The following is a 5,760-nucleotide window of genomic DNA, read 5'->3' as shown; positions in this document are numbered from 1 at the left end:
AGAAAAGAAAAAAAACCCAAAATAACAAAAACAAATACATAAAACAGCATAGAGAACAATAAAAATGATACAGAATTTCAAAACAAGGTGATAGGATATTAACAATGGTTGTTATATTACATAATGTTACCTTCAAAGTGGTTGCTCAGATAACCAGATATAGGCATGTAAGATTGATCAAACAATTACACATTAACTGTTCCTTTCAATAAACCAATAGAAATTAGTAGTACAACTGTCTTAGCTATCTTGCGTGTGTGTGATATACATACATATTTTTTTCTCTTTCTTTCTTCTTCCTCTCCCCTCCTTCATCCCAGTTGTTCCTTCCTATCTGAGCAGTTTCTTTCCCCTTTCACAATATCTACTGTACCCTTCAGATTTTATTTACTCTTTCAGGTTCTTATAGTTGGGAGGCAATACAATGTTTACACATGTAAGTCTGATTTATTTCACTTATGAGTATGGTCTCTAGTTGCATCCATTTACCTATAAAAGCTTTAGTTTATCTTTCTTTACAGCTGAGTAATACTCCATTATATAAAAATACCACATTTTACTTCTCCACTCCTCAGTTGATGGGCATTTGGGTTGTTTCCAAGATTTAGCTATTACAAATTGCACTGCTATAAACATGGGTGCACATATATTGCTGTGGTATGATGTTTACAGTTCTTCTGGAAAAATACCCAGGAGGGGAATAGCTGGGTTGAATAGGACCTTTAATCCTAGTTTACTGAGGAATCTCCACACTGATTTCCACAGTGGTTGCACCAGTCTACACTCCCACCAACAGCGGAGAAGGTTCCTTTTTCCCCACAGCCCCTCCAGCATTTGTTATTGGTTGATTTCTTGATGATAGCCTTTCTTTCTTGGGTAAGATGAAATCTCAGTTTTGTTTCAATTTGCATTCCTTGGATGACTAATGATGTTGAACATTTTTTCATGTATTTATTTGCCATTTATATTTCTGTATCAGAGAAGTATGTATTTATCTCAGAAGCCCATTTTTGTATTGGGTCTTTGAATTTGGGGGGCCTGATTTTTTTTACTTCTTTGTGTGTTCTAGACAGGAGTCCTTTGTCTGAGGGACAGTTGGCTAAAACTTTTTCCCAGTTTGTGGGTTTTCTTTTCATCCTGATGGTGATTTCTTTTGATATGCAAAAACTTTTCAGTAAGATGAGATCCCAGTTGTTGATTCTTTGAAGTATTTCCTGTGCAGTTTGGATTTTGCTGATGAACGCTCTGCCTATCCCATGTCTTCAAGACTTCCAACTACTTTCTCTTTCAGTAGATCTACTGTTTCTGTTTTAGTATTTAGACCCTTAAGCCATTTTGACTTTATTTTGGTGCATGGTGATAGGTTTGGGTCTAGTTTTAGTCTTCAGCATGTGGAGAGCCAGTTTTTCCAACAGCATTTATTAAAGAGGCTATCTTTCTTCCAGTGAACATGTTTGGCCCCTTTGTCAAAGATAAGGTGGCTGAATGTGTTTGTGGCTGTGTCTGCATCTTCTAGTCTGTTCCACTGATCTTCAGGTCCCTTTTTTTGCCAATACCATGCTGATTTTATCACAGTAGCTTTGAAGTATAATTTCAAATCAGGGATTGTGATACCTCCTGCCTTTCCCTTGTTGCCCAGGATTGCTTTTGCTATTCTGGGTCTCTTCTGGTTCCAGGTGAATTTTAGGATTATTTTCTCTAGATCTGTGAGACATGCCAATGGTATTTTCATCAGAATTGCACTGAATGTGTATAACAGTTTTGGGAGTATAGCCATTTTAACAGTGTTGATTCTTCCTATCCAAGAGCAAGGCATATCTTTCCATTTTTTAAAATCCTTTTTCATCTCTTTTTTCAGAGTACTGTAATTTTCACTGTATAGATCTTTTACTTCTTTTGTTAGATTGATTCCTAAGTATTTCAACTTTTTGGATACTACTGTGAAAGGTATGGTTTCCCTAATTTCTCTCTCAGTGAGTTTGTTGGTTGTGTACAGGAATGCTATTGATTTTTGAGTATTGACTTTGTATCCAGCTACACTACTGAATTTGTTTATTAATTCTAGAAGTCTTCTGGTGGAATTTTTGGGGTCTTCTATGTAGAGTATCATGTCATCTGTGAATAAAGATAATTCACTTTTTCCTTTCCTATCCTTATTCCTTTTATTTCTCTCTCTTGTCTAATTGCTCTGGCTAGTGTTTCCAGAACTATGTTGAAGAGGAGTGGTGACAATGGATGTCTTTGTCTTGTTCCTGATTTTAAAGTGAAAGCGTTTAGTTTTTGTCCATTTAGGATGATGTTGGCTGTTGATTTGTCATAGATGGCTTTGATCAGATGGAGGTAAAGCCCATCTATTCCAATTTTCTGTAGGGTTCTTATCATGAATAAGTGGGACTTTAACAAAAGCTTTTTCTGCATCTATTGAGATGATCATATGATTCTTGTCTTTGGCTCTGTTGATATGATGTATTACATTTATTGATTTGCATATGTTGAACCATCCCTGAATTCATGGGATGAATCTCACTTGGTCTTGGTGTATAATCTTCTTGATGATTTGCTGAATTCTATTAGCTAGTATTTTGAGAATTTTTGCATCTATGTTCATTAGAGAGTTGGCCTATAGTTATCTTTTTTTGGTTGGGTCTTTTTCTGGTTTTGGTATCAGGGTAATACTTGCCTCCAGGAATGAGTTGTGGAGAATTGCTTCCCTTTCTATTTCATTAAAGAGTTTGAGAAGAATTGGTATTAAATCTTCTCTAAATTTCTTGTAGAATTCAGCTGTGAATCCATCAGGACCTGGGCTTTTCTTCGTTGGTAAGCTTTTAATAATTTTCTATTTCATTGGCTGATATTGGGTTATTGAGGATTTTTATACCTTCTTGATTCAGCTTTGGTAATACATATGTATCTAGGAATCTGTCCATTTCCTCTGTGTTTTCTATTCTATGAGAGTAAAGGTTTTCGAAGTGGGTATTGATGATCTTCTGAATTTCTAGAGAATCTGTAGTGATTTCACCCTTATCATTCCTTATTGCATGACTTGAGCTTTTTCTTTCCTTTTTTTGATAAGGCTGTCTAGGGGGCTATCGATTTTATTTTTTTTTCAAAGAACCAATTCTTTGATTCATTAATTTTTTGTACTGTTTTCTTAGTTTCAACTGGGTTAATTTCTGGTCTCATCTTTATACTTTCCTCCCTTCTTTGGGCTTTGGGCTTGACTTGCTCTTTTTCTAGAGCTTGAGGTGCAGCATAAGGTTGTTTATTTGTGTTTGTTCTGTTTTCCTGATGTGGGAATCCACTGCTATAAATTTCCCTCTGAGGACTGTTTTCATTGCACCCCACAGGTTCCAGTAGTTTGTATCTGCATTCTCATACTGTTTAATTTTTTTTTAATTTCTTCTGTGACCCATAGGTGAGTTTTAATAATTTCACTGGTCCTGCTTCAAGCAGGACTGTGGACACTAAGGAGTTTGTAAAGGATAGCTGGTGGCCTCCAACTTAGGGGGAACTTAAGGAACTCAGGAATCATAGTCACTGATGAGCTTTTTTTTTTTTTTTTTTGGTACAGGAATCAAACTCACAACCTCACGCTTGCCAAGCTGGCACTGTGCCACTGAGCTATGTCTCTGGCCCTCATTGATGAGCTTTGCAGTGACTTTTTGGTTTGGGCTCTGCCACCTTTCCTGCTAACACAGGAGCTGACTGCTCTCTTATATAATGGATAAATTGAAATTGGGTTCTGGTGCAGGTTTTTATTCCCGCAACAAAACTGTGCAAGGAGTAGTCCTGCACTGCCCTGCTTTCTAAAGCTTTCTTTTCTGTAGGTTCCTCCCTGCCAAAAATTTCCCCTTTTCTCCAAGCCTCCTGAACTTTCCTGGAGGAAAAGCTCTGACCAAAAGCTCACTATACATAATGTCAGTACAACCAGTGGCCACTCAGCAGGTTCAGTGCTAGGCAAGGCTCAGCATCAGCTGCACATCTGTCCTTCCTGTTCATGTCTCACTCTGACATCCTTCACCTGGAGGGGTGCAAGGCTCGGGTCTTAGCTCCTTCCCCACCAAAGCGCTCAGCAGGAGCTGCAGTACCCCTGGTCTGGCTGCAGACCCCACCCACTGCCTGATATTCTCCCCTTTACTCAAAGCCACTTACTCAACTTTAAACATTCTGTGAATGCGCCTGGTATCTGAATGACTCTTTAAATGAGTCTGACATTTTAAAAGTTTTGGAAACTGTTTTTAAGAGGAAAAGGGAAAAAATGAGAAAAAAGATGGGAACTATCACAAAACAAAGTAGAATCCTGCAGTAAGTCCATTGAAGCCTAGAGAGTAAGCCAGAGGGTCACTCCTGGAGGGCAGGCATGACTGGGATGCATTCGCATGGCCCCAGAAAGAAGCCCGATGACTGTCAATATCACTACTGTCCTTCTGTCTGACCATTCTGGTAACATCCTTCAACACTGATCTAAATTTATGTAAGTCTAAATTTCCATGACTCTGCAGATAAAAATGAGGTCCAGCTAAAATAGAAGCAGAACTGTGGAGAATCTCTTGGGTCATAAGCAAGGGGTAGCTAAGAGGGGCCCCAACTAGCAAGTTCTTTTATGCAAATGGCAAGATCTTTACTGCCCACCGAAGTTGCCAGGCAAATTGGCATGGAGAAAGTCAGCCCTCCCAGGTCTCATTAATTAATTCCTCAGATTCTGTCACACACAAGGCCAGGGGACCAACATGACATCGTGACAGATATGGGGCAAGGGCAGAAGGGGAAAATGAACACAATCCTGTAACAATAATTACCTGACAATGAGGAAACACTTAAGTAGCAAGTAAAGTATAGCGAGCCGGTTCATGGTGAGATATGGGGGAAATAAAACAAATCAACAACATATTCCTGCCACCAAAATAAATACACCACCCTAAAATAACCTCCAAAAGGGCCACTCTTTTTAAAGATATGGGAATTTATAATGATTTCTCAACATGCCCTCTTCTGCTGCTTATAATGCAGAGTGATGTAGATTTATTAAGCCAGAGTGATTGAGGTTAACTGAATTTTGAGGATTTCTCCACATGCTTTCAGGAGTCACAGCCACTCTGTGTGGCTGTGGAACCAAAGCAAGAAGTTACTATGTTCCCACAAACCTAGGCCTGGTGGAGCAGACCAAGGGCTTCAGGGAAAAAACAAAAAAAGAAGAAAGGCAATAATAGGAAATCCCCCTTTTGAGGTAAAGGTAAATAGTAAGAAAAGAAGTGCTTTTAATTAACAAATGATTTCATGGCCCCTGAGGTCCACCCTCCCCGAGTCCAGCTGTAGGGCTAATCCTCCTGTGCTTGGGGACTGAGCCTGCCTGTGCCAGGGCTGCTGTGGAATTGCAGACAGCTGAGTCAAGGCCTGGGCAAAGCCTTCAAAGGTAAAGCAAGCGCACTGGAGAGTATTCCTAAACAAAGAGCACACACGTGCGTGAGGCCTTGATTGAAGACAAATTCCTATAAACATTTCCTTCTGAGTGATGTCGAGGCCCGGGCTAGCTTTCTCCCGGAGAAAAAGGCAGAGATGAACGGAGATAATTACACTCACTGGTTTGCTTTCTGAAGTCATAATGTTTTATTATTTGCCAGAAGTAGAGACAGATAAGTTGTCCAACATGAACTCCAGAGAGCTTACAGTTCAGTCCCCTGCTAGAAGGCTCTGAATTTTTTTCCACTGGAAGTAAGTCCTTTCTGTGCCCCTTGGCCAGGCTCTGCTGACAACAGCTGG

This window comes from Chinchilla lanigera, unplaced genomic scaffold (genome assembly GCF_000276665.1).
Source record: "Chinchilla lanigera isolate Chin_1 unplaced genomic scaffold, ChiLan1.0 scaffold00056, whole genome shotgun sequence".
Lineage (NCBI taxonomy): Eukaryota > Metazoa > Chordata > Mammalia > Rodentia > Chinchillidae > Chinchilla > Chinchilla lanigera.
The sequence above is the reverse complement of the archived record's forward strand: the minus strand, read 5'-3'. Positions refer to the sequence as shown.